This window comes from Acipenser ruthenus, chromosome 5 (genome assembly GCF_902713425.1).
Source record: "Acipenser ruthenus chromosome 5, fAciRut3.2 maternal haplotype, whole genome shotgun sequence".
Taxonomy (NCBI): Eukaryota; Metazoa; Chordata; class Actinopteri; order Acipenseriformes; family Acipenseridae; genus Acipenser; species Acipenser ruthenus.
In genome coordinates, this window is record NC_081193.1 from 61,281,161 (window position 1) to 61,295,044 (window position 13,884).

Consider the following 13,884-nt stretch of genomic DNA (forward strand, 5'->3'; position numbering starts at 1 on the left):
TTTGACTGCTTAGAATGGCAATATCTTTGGTCGGTTCTAAATCATATGGGTCTCAGGGAAAACTTCATAGGCATATTTAAGGTCTTGTATGCTAATCCCTCAGCGATGGTGCTGACAGGCAGTGAGTGTTCTCCCCAATTTAACATCTCTAGGGGAACCCGGCAAGGTTGCCCCCTCTCTCATCTGCTGTTCGCCCTGTCACTCGAGCCACTTGCTCAGGCTGTTCACAGTCCTTGATTATACTCCCATCACCATTGATAATACTCAACATAATATTTCACTTTATGCAGGTGACGTATTACTGTTTGTCGAAAATGTGTCTCAATCACTTCTCACCTACTGACTATTTTTGATAATTTCAGTTTGCTATCGGGATATATAATAACCAGGGCTAAATCAGCACTATTACCCCTTAATGATGCAATAAGAAATATAGTTTTACTCTCAAACATATTGGTGTTTCAGCATTTTAAATACCTTGGCGTATAGATCTACCCCTCCTTACACTTATTATAGTAACTAATTTCAATAATATTTTTAAAAAGGTGGAGACAGATTTCAAACGTGTATCTCTATAGTTAAAATGAATGTGCTCCCACGTATTAATTTTATCAGCTCTATGCTCCCCCTCTCTCCCCCTATATACTGGGATAAATTACACTCCTTAACTTCCAAATTAATATGGAAGGGTAAACGTCCACGCATTAAATTCTCCACTTTAGTGCGGGAGAGGTGTACAGAAGGTTTATCCTTTCCAAACTTTAAATTTTATTTTTGGTCATTTGTTCTGCACCCGCTTGCTATATGGTTTGATCCTAATGCTCCTGTCTCTTGACGCTCCCTGGAAGAAAATTTGGTGTACCCGTGCAGACTCCAAGATTTAATCTACTCAAATATTGCTCTCAGATATTGTAAACTATGGTTTGGCCCCATAATCACAAAGTTAGTTACTGTTTGGCACTAGTGGAGAAGCATAGAAAAATCCAACTTAAGTGGCACTCTCACTCTCATATATTTCACAATTTTGCACTTCTAGGGGGCCGACCCATCTCTTTTCCGTACTGGAGGGACAGGGGGATACATACTCTCACTGATATTTCTAATGGAGGCTGTCTCCGCTGTCTCCGCTATCTCCGCTGTCTCCGCGCACTCCAGGATTTACAACTTCAGTACAATTTGCCGAGTGTTTCTTTCTTTTTTTTTTTAACCTCCAAATGCTGTCATTATTGTGTGTCTATGGGGTGCCTTGGGGGACAGCACTGTCAACACACCCACTCCAGAATATGTTGGACATGGGGGGTAAAACTAAGGGACTGGTTTCCACAATTTAGATTTTTCTCTTAAAGGCTTCTTATAAACCATTAAAAACTAACACAATTTGGAATAGGGATTTAGCACCATCAGATAAGTAAATTAATTGGAGTACTGTCTGGTCTAATATAGGCTCTGCCTCCAGGAACCCTAATCACCAGATGATTCATTATAATTTTCTTCACAGAATACATCTGACGCCTCGTAATCAATTTTGAATGAAACTTGTCCCTCCCCCTGTCTGTTTGCTTTGCCCTCAGGGTACCCATGGCACTTTCTTACATATGGTCTGGGAGTGTCCTGATGTAGTCAGTTTCTGGGAGGAATTCTCTTCTGCTTTGTCCAATATTTGTCTAAAGATATTTCCTGTTCTGCTGTGTTACTTCTGCTGAATGATGACTCATCCCTTGATCTATTGTCACAGCAGAGGCAGATCTGGTTGGCAGGCCTGACTGCAGCAAAAAAGATGATTACTTTGCGCTGGCAGCCACCGCAGTCTCCCCTGTCGCCAATGGATCCTCTCTTATCTTGATATTGTTCATATGGAGCTCTCCACGGCTTGGATCCATGGTGCCAGGGGGCAGAATGTTCTAGCCTGGAAAACTGCTGCTGATATCATAAAATCTATGTTGGTTGTACCATCTGCTAACACGGAGTGATGTGGGTTCTCGAGGGCCTCGGGATGGGGGGTGGTTACGGATGGGTAGAAGGGGGGGTGGAAAACTGGAACTTAGGTTTTTTTTTTGTTTTTTCCTTTTGTAATGTGCTGTTTGTTTCACAATAAAAAATAGAAAAGATAAAAAAAACAAATAAAGTTAAACGAGTTTGAAGACAACCTCGCCTCAGGTGTCGCATACATCACATGGTGTCAGAAAAAAAAACAATAAAAAGACGAACAAAAGAATATAAATGGAGCAACTTAAACCGCTGAGTAGTTTGTTTCTTCAAGATAATCTGGCAGAGCACTGGAAAACCTGGATTCAGAAATTTCAACTGTTCCTGACAGCAAGTGGAATGTCGGAGAAGTCGGAGAAAGAAAGAGAAAGACAGTGTGCCGTGTTTCTCCACATTGCCGGAGAAGAAGCCATTAAGGTATTTAATACATTTGAATTTCCTAATGCTGAAGACAGAGATAAAATAGAAGTTCTGAAAGAGAAGTTTAGAGTGCACTGCGAACTGAGAAAGAATTTGCCGTATATTTAGACACATGTTCTTTACAAAAGCACAAGGCCAGTCTGCAACAGTAGACACGTACATGACTGATCTGAAGAACAAGGCCAAGAATTGTGAGTTCGGGCAGCTCACAGAGTCTCTGATACGGGACAGAATTGTGTGTGGCATTAGAAATGACCAGGTCAGAGGCAGATTACTTAAAGAAGTGGATCTCACATTACAGAAAGCAGTAGAGGTATGTCGTGCTAGTGAAGTGAGTTGCAGTCAAATGAAAGTGCTCCATGACGCAGCACAAATTCAAGTTCAGAAACTTTGGAAAGTCGTGCCAGACTCGAATAAATTAAAAAGCGACAGCTCAAAGAAAATGAGAGAATGCAGAAAAGAGGTGGTAGATGTGGTTACAAGCATGAAAAGAGAAAATGTCCCAGCTTTTGGTCAAATGTGCAAATCCTGCCGCAAGAAAAATCACTTAGCTAAAATGTGCAGAATGCAATCCCAGACTCAGCATAAGAAAGTACATCCATTAGATGAAGACGATACTGAAGAAGAAATGTTTGTTGGAACAATTGGGGTTGAAAACTACAAACATGAGATTAGAATGCACATTGAAGCTAACGTTGCTGGACTCAAAGATGATAAGAAGAAAAAAAAAAAAAAAAAAAGATGATAAGAAGGATTGGACAGAAACCCTGAAAATAAATAATAAAGAAGTTAAATTCAAGCTTGACACTGGAGCAGAATGCAATGTCACGTCTACAAGAATTTACAAGATGCTGGAATTGAAAGATGTGAAATGGAACAAATCCAGTTTCAATTTGGTGACATACTCCGGACACCAGATGTCGCCAAAAAGACAGAAAGTGCTCACATGTGAATTCAAAGGTCACAAATATGACATCCAATTCCAAATAATTGAATAGGGTGCACCAGAAATACTGGGTCACTCTACATGCTTGCAGTTAGGCATGCTGAAGAGAATCTTTGAAGTAGACAGCAATGGAAATGATATTCTGCAAGAATATGAAGAATTGTTCATGGATGTGTACCAGGGCTACATCATATTCAAGTAGATCCCTCAGTCAAACCTGTTGTGCATGCACCCTGAAAAGTACCTGTAGCACTGAAAGACAGAACCATGGAAGAACTCCACAGAATGGAAAAATCAGGTGTCATTGCAAAACAAAACTAGCCTAATGATTGGGTAAACAGCATGGTGACAGTAGTGAAGCCTAACAAACTCCCTAAGGATTTAAATGGTGCAAATAAAAGAGAACACTACCCTCTGCGCACTGTGGAAGAAGTAGTAGCTGGAATTCATTACATTCAATGAACATAAGAAAGACTAATGTTAAATCTAGCATAATATTAAGAAAAAGATGGTACTGTTTTGTAATTATAGGAATTAATTTACTGTATTGATTTTAGGTTTTGTGGAACAATAAATTATTTCCAGATTCATTTTGACTGCCGGTTTGTCTTTTTAATGTTTAAGGCTTAATGTATAAGATAACACTTTATTTTAAGCACTACTGTGGCAAAGTGGTGAGTGGATACAGGTGAGTGCAGTGCAGGTACAAATCACACAGACAATTACTAACAGGTGCAAGGGTGTTTATTGATAAATTACAATGTCCAGAGCCTTAAGGCAAAACACCTGCAAATAATAATGCTGGAAGTGATTACAGCGGCATGTATCACTTCGGTTTTGTAAAATCTCACAGGTTTGACCCGCAACCCAAAAGTCAGGTAGGCTTAAACCACGATTAAGCATACCGAATGTTAGTTTTCAAATTAATCACCATTCCAAATCAATCCGATAAATCCTTAATAAAAGCACGAAAAATACTATAAAAAATACATATATTTTATTTGCAACGTATCTATATTCTAATAGCATTTGAGCCTTCAGGAGCGAGCTTAATCCTGTGGTGCCTTTCTGGTTACGTTAATATAACTGCACGAGGCTGGCATTACCACATGATTAAGCCCACTCTTGAAGGCTCAAATGCTAATGTGAGATTGCATTAATTAATTCAACCAATCTTAAATATATTGGACATCTGATGGTTACCTGTAAAAATTTTGCAAAATGATTCCACAAATGGTTTCTTTCCACCTTTCCCTTTCAGATCTCGTTTGTCATAATCTCGTTTGTCATAAGCCTGTTAATGTCAAAAAACATAAACATATTAAAAAAAATAATAACCACAAAAGAAAGCTATGTTATCACTGAAATGTAAATTAAAGTGAATTAATCTGTATAAAATGAAGTATACGGTCAAAAAAAGTGTGGTTTAGTATACAGTATTCCTTTTTTTAACCCCACATATACTTTCTGGAAAGTAAACTAAAGTGAAAGCTATTTTACTTAGTATTGTAAAATCTATACCACAAAGCCAACTAAAATTGTATTTTGTAAGATGATTCAGAAGAAAATAAACAAATAAATAAAATCAGAAATGGAAAATACTACCGTTCCATCACTCGTTGGACGTTGTCTCTTACAGAACTCCCACCTACTTTGCCAAGTTTTGATATCTGAAATTATAGATTTCCATTACACGAGAGTAGATGTTAAAACTTCATGCTGATTTGAACTCGGCTCTCGCCAAGATAAGCACCAACTAAGACGTAGCTTTACAGTAAACTAATGTGATCCATATGTGTCTCCCTCCATTTACGTTTCCTTCCATATGATGATGTAGATATCCTTCTGTCTGGTGTTAATGGCTGAAGTGTAATGCTGGCTCCAGGGATCAGCTTATTTTGCCTCCCTGGCGCATCAGCACACACAACGGCTGCGATGCTGGCTCCGGGGATCAGCATGACAACCGTCTGGATTGAGCTAAGTAGGGTACATCTCTGGGGTTTTCAAGTGGGCACCTTCCATCCTCAGTGTTTCGTCGACTAGCCCACGACACCTCAAGAGGGCTCGACGGTGATTCTGGCGTCCCAGCATCACCCCCCTCCGTCCCCCACTCAACTCAGCCCAGCTTACTTACCTGTCCCCAGCCAGAATCTTTCCGTCTCAACCACAGCCAGTTGCTGCTCCTCTCTGCTGCTTCAGATAAATTCTTCACTGTGCGACGCAACTCTTGGCCACTGAATCCGACGTCTCTGAGAAACCGGGTTGTAGAGTGTGCCACAAATCCTCGACAACCCACTTCCACTGGGTAAACCCGAACTCTCCATCCTCGCTGTTCCGCTTCAGTGGCTAGTTGAGCATACCGCAGTTTCTTCCTCTCATACGCCTCATCTACAGCATCCTCCCATGGCACTGTTAACTCTACCAGGTGAACAAGGCGTGCTGATCCAGACCACAAGACAATATCTGGTCGAAGGTTAGTGGTGGCAATCTCAGGTGGAAAAATAAGCCGTTGACCAACATCTGCCAGCATATTCCAGTCTCTAGCAGCTTCCAGTTGTCCTGGGCGAGGATTGGTTTTAACACCTTTTCTTGGTGGTTGCTCTCCTGGGCGGAGGAATGTTGTCTTTTGTGTGTAATGTTTTGATGGAACAGGTGGCAACTTATTGGTCATGTTACGCTTGTCTTCCAATGCTAAGGCCAAACATCGCAGCACCTGGTCATGGCGCCAAGTAAACCGACCTTGGCTAAGAGCCACCTTACATCCTGTCAAAATGTGCCTTAATGTTGCAGGTGATGAACACAAAGGACATGAGGGATCCTCTCCTACCCAGAGGTTTAGGTTCTGTGGTGATGGGAGAACATCATATGTTGACCTGATGAGGAAACTGATCCTGCTCTGTTCCATTGACCATAGGTCTTGCCAGCCAATCTTGCATTGTTCCACACTCTCCCATCTCATCCATTCTCCCTGTTTGGCCTGGGAAATGGCCTTTATACACCTCATCTTCTCCTCCTGCTTTTGCACCTCGTTGACTACCAGCTTCCTCCTTTGAGCTGGGGCCGCCTTGTGCCATGTAGGAGGAGTTGAACTGAAACCAAGACCCCCTCTTCCATGCTGAACTTGCCCCATGATATCACCAATTTGAAGGGCAGCCTTTGCATCTTCCACAGCTTTCTTTGCCGCCCACTTTCTTCCAGTTTTCAACACAGGTGCTGCCTCCCTTACGCATTTATCGCGTGACTCTACTAATGTCATTTCCAGTCTGACCTTGGCGCACTTAAACTCCTCGGTTAGAGCAGAGACTGGTAGCTGCAGTATTCCTTTACCATAAAGTCCCACTCTGCTGAGGCAGCGTGGAACTCCCAACCATTTCCTGATGTATGAACTGATTAAAGCTTCCAGCTTCTCTACTGTTGTCAAAGAAACCTCGTACACAGTCAGTGGCCACAGCAACCTCGGCAGTAGACCAAACTGAAAGCACCAGAGTTTTAGTTTACCTGGTAGAGCGCAGCTGTCTATGCTCTTCAACCCTTCCACTGCTTGTTGTCTAACTTCTCCCACACGAACTGTGTCCTTTAGATCCCCGTCGTACCATCTCCCAAGACTCTTCACTGGCTTCTCAGACACTGTTGGTATTGCCTCACCATTAATGAAGAATGTTTTATCTACTACTTTGCCTTTAATTATAGAGATGCTCCTTGATTTAGTGGGCTTGAATTGCATTCGTGCCCATTCAATGTTATTGGTTAATTTGCCCAATAATCGATTAGTGCAGGCTACTGTTGTAGTCATGGTTGTCATGTCATCCATGTATGCTCGAATTGGTGGTAGTCGCATTCCAGAAGCCAAGCGCTCTCCTCCTACTACCCATTTTGATGCCCTAATGATTACTTCCATTGCCATGGTAAAAGCCAGTGGAGAAATGGTGCATCCTGCCATTATTCCAACCTCTAGGCATTGCCATGTAGTGCTGAATTCTGAAGTTGAAAAACTGAATTGCAAATCTCCAAAATAGGCTTTCACTAAATTTGTTATTGTCATCGGTACACTGAAAAAATCAAATGCTGCCCAAAGTAGTTCATGTGGCACTGAACCATATGCATTAGCCAAATCCAGGAATGTCACATGGAGCTCCTTCCTCTCCTTTTTAGCTGATTGAATTTGTTGCCAGATCACATTGATGTGTTCTAAGCAACCTGGGAAACCTGGAATGCCCGCTTTTTGTATTGAAGTGTCAATGAAGCAGTTCTTTAATAGGTAAGCTGACAATCTCTGAGCAATAATGCTGAAGAAAATCTTGCCTTCTACGTTTAATAGGGAAATGGGACGAAACTGACTGATGCTTGTAGAATCTTTTTCTTTAGGTATAAAGACTCCACCTGCTCGGCGCCATGCTCTTGGTACAACCTGTTTTTCCCATGCCACTTTCATCAATTTCCACAGAATTCAAGAAATGTATGTCAATACAGGTGTTGTATTATATAGAACTTGTTCTGATAGTGAATTTGGTCCACCATGCAACGTTAAAACAGTAGACATACAGCAGGCGTATAATTGTCTGAACGCTGCCCAGGTTTGGGAGGGGGGAGTCAGCATTAGATTCCACAGCTCACCACGCTTCAGCACCCCACTGTGGCTGACCAGGCGCCTGCAAGCCTGGGGCTGGAGGCGGGGAGACTGGCACTAATCCTACAATCGGCGTTATGGGTTTCCCTGTCTATGCTCGGAGCACATTGTGTGAAAAAAAGTCGGATGGCTGATGGTGCACGTCAGAGGACGCGTGTAGTACGTCTTCATCCCTCCTGGATTAGCGCAGGGGGTTGCAGCAGTGAGCCGAGCTGACGGGGTACAATTGGGTAGAAAAACAGGAAAATTGGCGGAGAAAAATTGGGTCAAAATAAATAAATAGTGTCTGCAGCATACATGTTTCCTGCAACACGAAATATCCTCAGTCCCAACAACATACTAAGAAGTATGTACAAAAATCAAAATTAAATTCGCCATCCTCTAGAGTCTCCACCCTTTTACATAGGTTCTTCATCTCTTGCCGCAGATCAGTCAGAAGGTATAGAACTCTCTTCTGGAACTCTAGAACGACAAAATGTTTTCTCATTTTAAATATGAACAATGATCATATCAGTACCAATCATCACAACGAAACATAACTGCTGTCTGCAAGTGTTCAAAAATAAAATAAAAAGAAAGGCTACATCATGTTATATATTACCAGTGCCACCACATAATGTAAAATATAATTTCATGAAAATGGTATAAGACCTAATAATTATGTAAGTATTTACTGATTTTCCATTTATTTAGGTCAGCTTTGCAAACAATAAAGTATACATTTCATCAAGATAAATATGTAGGATAACATCAGGGAATTGGCCCGCCTTAAGGGAAATTACATTAAATCAACTTGCCACAAATATAATATATAAATAACTGTAAGTGGCCTTCAATAAGACTTCTGTTAAATGCAGTACTACTACGACTAATAATAATACCATTAAAGTAGTAAAAGGTATTTTTTACACAAACCTGTGACAAATTCCTGAAATTGCTTCTTTCTTTTTGTTCTTTTTGCTGTAAATTCATCTTCAGTGTACTCTTCTGTGGTGGCATTGAACTGTTCACATTCAGCAAAGCTTTCTGTAAAAAAATATTAAAATTTAGAACATCAAATCACAATTATTTATACAAAATACATCAATAAATCTAAGTTAATTTAGTATGGCACCATTCAAGGTTAAAAAAAATATTCAATGGGCAGGACATTTAAAATTCAATGAAAATTGAAAAATATATATATAAAAAAACAGTAAAAGATATTATTATTAATATTATTTATTTCTTAGCAGACGCCCTTATCCAGGGTGACTTACAATTGTTACAAGATATCACATTATTTTAACCCATACAATTACCCATTTATACAGTTGGGTTTTTACTGGAGCAATCTAGGTAAAATACCTTGCTCAAGGGTACAGCAGCAGTGTCCCCCACCTGGGATTGAACCCACGACACTCCGGGCAAGAGTCTAGAGCCCTAACCACTACTCCACACTGTTACCCCAGTTGTGCCATAATCAGTAATACTGCTTGCATTTTCTTTTAACATGTTAAAACCAGATATAAAGTGCTCATTTTGTGATTATTTCAAATCTCAGGTATTGGAAGTACTGTACCTGATGAAATCTTGAGCTTCACAAGGCTGAACTTTCTCCATTTATCAGTGGGATCCTGCCTTTCATTGAGAGCTTTCTCTGCATTAACTCCAGGTGGCCAGAATACCTGGTTATCATTGATCCATATGTCTGGGATGACCCCCTCCTCCTCGCAATCGCCATACAGCACGGCACCACATTCTGACAATATTTAGTACTGGTAGAAGTGACATTAGGTGGGGACTTTAAACACACAAATTGTGTTTAAGGTCTCTATCAGATGTGGTACACCTTATCTACCACTGGTATTTAAAAAGATGGATTAAACCTGGATTTTCTTTTTTTGCCAGTTAATTAAGAGAGAATTAACAATCATTATTTAATGACAGGAGAGATTTATGTAGTTAAACATATTTACATATTTTAATGCGTCTCCACTTCATGCAGCAGCGGGAGTACAACATATCCTCTTTGGGGAGGCAGGCATACTGCTCTCCTGTCTAGATCAATTCGCTCCAGAAGTTTACTTTTCACTCTGTTAAAGTTTTTTAAATAAGCAATGTTCAGCAGTTTTGATTCGCAAGGAGTGGTAAAGAAGTTCCCCATATGATGCTGACTGATGACATCACAAAGTAATTTCCCATCTTCTCTTTTTTCTCTTACAAATGCAAATGTATCATTTTTCAGCAAAAAAACAACAGTCCTTTTTCTTGGTTATTATTTGTTTATTTAGCAGACGCCTTTATCTAAGGCGACTTACAGAGACTAGGGTGTGTGAACTATGCATCAGCTGCAGAGTCACTTACAATTACGTCTCACCCGAAAGACGGAGCACAAGGAGGTTAAGTGACTTGCTCAGGGTCACACAATGAGTCAGTGGCTGAGGTGGGATTTGAACCAGGGACCTTCTGGTTACAAGCCCCTTTCTTTAACCACTGGACCACACAGCCTCCTTGGTTGATATATAGTTTACTGGCTGTCTGCCCCTTTTCATTCCACTTGACATTTCTAGTTCTGTCAGCCTTTTAGACACTTGTGCTATGGGATTTTTTGAATTTCTGACTAAGCGCTTTACTTTTTGAAGGTGGTTTTCAAATGGGAATGCAGAAATGTCATTAAGGGAACACTGGAAAAACATCACATCCTCAGGAAGGTGGCTCAAACTGTGGACATTGTAGACAATGAAAGTCTCTCCGTAAATGTCTTTGCTTTTTTGAACAAAGTATGACAGCAGCATCTGCGCATACTCTACATACTCGTTCCTTCTGTCATCATTGGTTTCCAAGAGAATCGATAAGGCAACTGTTAGAGTCAGGAAATGGTCATACACTGTACAAGGGAGTACTTTCCTCAAGACCAATGGGCCTGTGTATAGAACAAACTGCCTAAATTCAGTGGCCTTCCACCTGTCAACATCAAACAAGGCTCTCGGTCGGTGAGCAAACTCAGATAGAAGTTTTCCTGCAAATGAGAGCAAGTGCTCTGAAATTTCATTTATTTGTGCATATGAAAGTCATTCTTTTGGGCCTTTCTTTAAAAAAATTAATATGCGCTTCACAACACCTAGACAGACTAGGTGCATATAATCAAGGCAAAACCCTCTTACACATGACATACCACACTCTGAGTGGAGTTTCCCTAATCTGGTGTTCCACATAACTTCTGCTGTTGAACCTTTTATCTGTCCGTTTGGGGACAGTGTCTTCTGAATACAGAACTGTTCTTCTATTCTTTGTGTATCCTTTTATTGTGCAACGTTCACAGGCATGAAAACCAGTGTGGCCTTTGATGTCCTTCATGAAAGCATGAGCAGGGGCATCACAAATGAAACATCTTTCAATCACATGGAGTCTTTTTCCATCTTGAGTGATGCCATTTTGCTTCAGGTTTTGTAATTCCAGTAAAAAGTCATTCAGGAATTCATGAATTGAGTTGGGTTTTGCCTCACCGTAAAACAAAGCCACCAGGAAAGGGTCTAAAGTACTGAATCTGCATAATATAGGCCAAAACTGAACTGTGCTTGATTTAGGAGGCTGTGTGGTCCAGTGGTTAAAGAAACAGGATTGTAACCAGGAGGTTCCCGGTTCAAATCCCACCTGAGCCACTGACTCATTGTGTGACCCTGAGCAAGTCACTTAACCTCCTTGTGCTCCGTCTTTCGGGTGAGACGTAATTGTAAGTGTCTCTGCAGCTGATGCATAGTTCACACATCCTAGTCTCTGTAAGTCGCTTTGGATAAAGGCGTCTGCTAAATAAACAAATAATAATAATAATAATAATAATAAACGGGGGTAACCCATCAACGTTGAATAGCAGAGCAATAACGGTCTCTTTTTCTTTGAAATGTGGATTTTGTGCCAGTATCTTCAAAATGCCTGTCTCAATCCCAAAATAAGCATACTTCCCACCACACTTGCTCTCTGTCTGTATTGTCCTTGGTGTTTGCAGCAGTGTGCATGCATCTTTGGGAAGTCTGTGGCCTTCTTTTCTAAGTATACTGAGAAGATTGTTTAATGCCGACCGGGTGCACTGGCTATTAGTTGCCCATGCTGCAAGTTGTCCACCAAAATCCTGTTCACTTTCTTCCTCATGTTCTGTATCTAATTCGAAATCACCCAAATCTGACTCTGAAGAAACAATATTCCCCAAATCATTGTCATTATTACTGTCATGTCCTGATACTTCCTCCACATCACTCAAAATATCAAGATTTCTGTCTGCTTGTTCAAGAGCACCACTTCTGTTTCTTTGGACTACAGCTCTAGTGTCTTCTTGTTCGTCATTGCTGCTACTGACTTCAGCAAGCGCTCTGACTTCAGCATGGCATTTTCTCCATCGTTTCATATATGCCATTTTTCAGGTTCAGATGGGTGACACTGCAAATATAAGGGTTTTTTTTTTTTTCACTGGAAAATCTGGTAATTTTAATGTTTGATTGAATCCCAAATATGGTCAGTGTTAAACACATTTTAAACAACTGCACCTGCTGACCTATTTGAGATTCAACATTCTTGTCACAATTAATTAATGCAACACAACACAACCTACAAGCCCTGGAGCCAGTTGCATAAAAGGCATAAGCTAGACTTGAAATCCACCCCCTTCAAAACTACATTTCCCATAATCCTTTAACTAGAATGTAGTTTTGAAGGGGGTGGATTTCAAGTCCCGCTTGGGAGTTAAGTCTAGCTTAATGTTTTATGCGACCTTGAGGAATGAATGTATTTTATACATGATAATTTACTACTACGGTTAAATATTTTATAATGACGCCGATTCACCTTAGTCCACAAGGTGACACGTAGTATCAGCTACGATGCAACAACCTTTTAGGATGATATTGCACATTCTAACGGATGACGTTCTTAAACGTCTATTATATTTTACACGCACATTAAATATGCATTTTCTAAATGTTATTTTACTGTGTTAAACACTAAAAAATACTAAATATAGACACATTTAAATTTTGTTTATATAAAATGTACATGTTGCGATTATGGGTGTGCTTCAACGTGTGATTGATCACATGACTAATCCCAAAGGTTTACTGGATAGAAGAGGAATTGGGCAAACAGCGTTTTGCTATGTGCTGAATAAATATCACGGATTAGTTCCACAAATACCACTCGTTCGAGCCTCTCTTTTCTGTTGTTGTAAAAAACAATGGGTGACTCCAAATGTATAGAACAAAAAACACTAAAAAATGTAATTGACTATTATTTTTTTTTTAAGTTTATATAATGGTGATATCAATCATAAGGTGACTTTAATGTCCACCCAAGGTTGCTTGTTTGTATCGTTTGTCAGTGAATCTTAAATTTGGTCAGCTACCCGTCAGCTTTTGGATATCATACTGTAGCCAAACTGGCTAAAAGGGAAACCTGTCATCATGTAGCCGGGCACGTGCTCTGCATAATGTGAGAGGCCCTGAATGTCAGACGTGTTTCGCAAGAGTAAAATCTGAAGTGAAAAGAAATATCTTGTTCAATTGGTGATTAATTGTTCTGAGATTCCTTGAAACTCATTTGCATTTTTCTTTGAATTAATATTTCAGCTTTCTGCTGTGTAACTGGCACACACTTATAGGAGGTGAAGTAACAAAAATTAAATCATGAATGTACAAGCATCAAATAGCAAATATAAGCATTGAATTTTAAAATGTGCAAGCATTGAATATTAAATACAAGCATCAAATATTAAAAAGTCCAAGCATCAAATATTAATATAAGCATACCTCGAACTGAAATTCAATTTGAGGACTCCACATTCAGTTCAAGGTCTGCCCATTCAATTCAATGTCTATACATTCAATTCAGACTGCTCATTCAGTTCAAGGTCTGTGCATTTAATATTTGAGGTTGC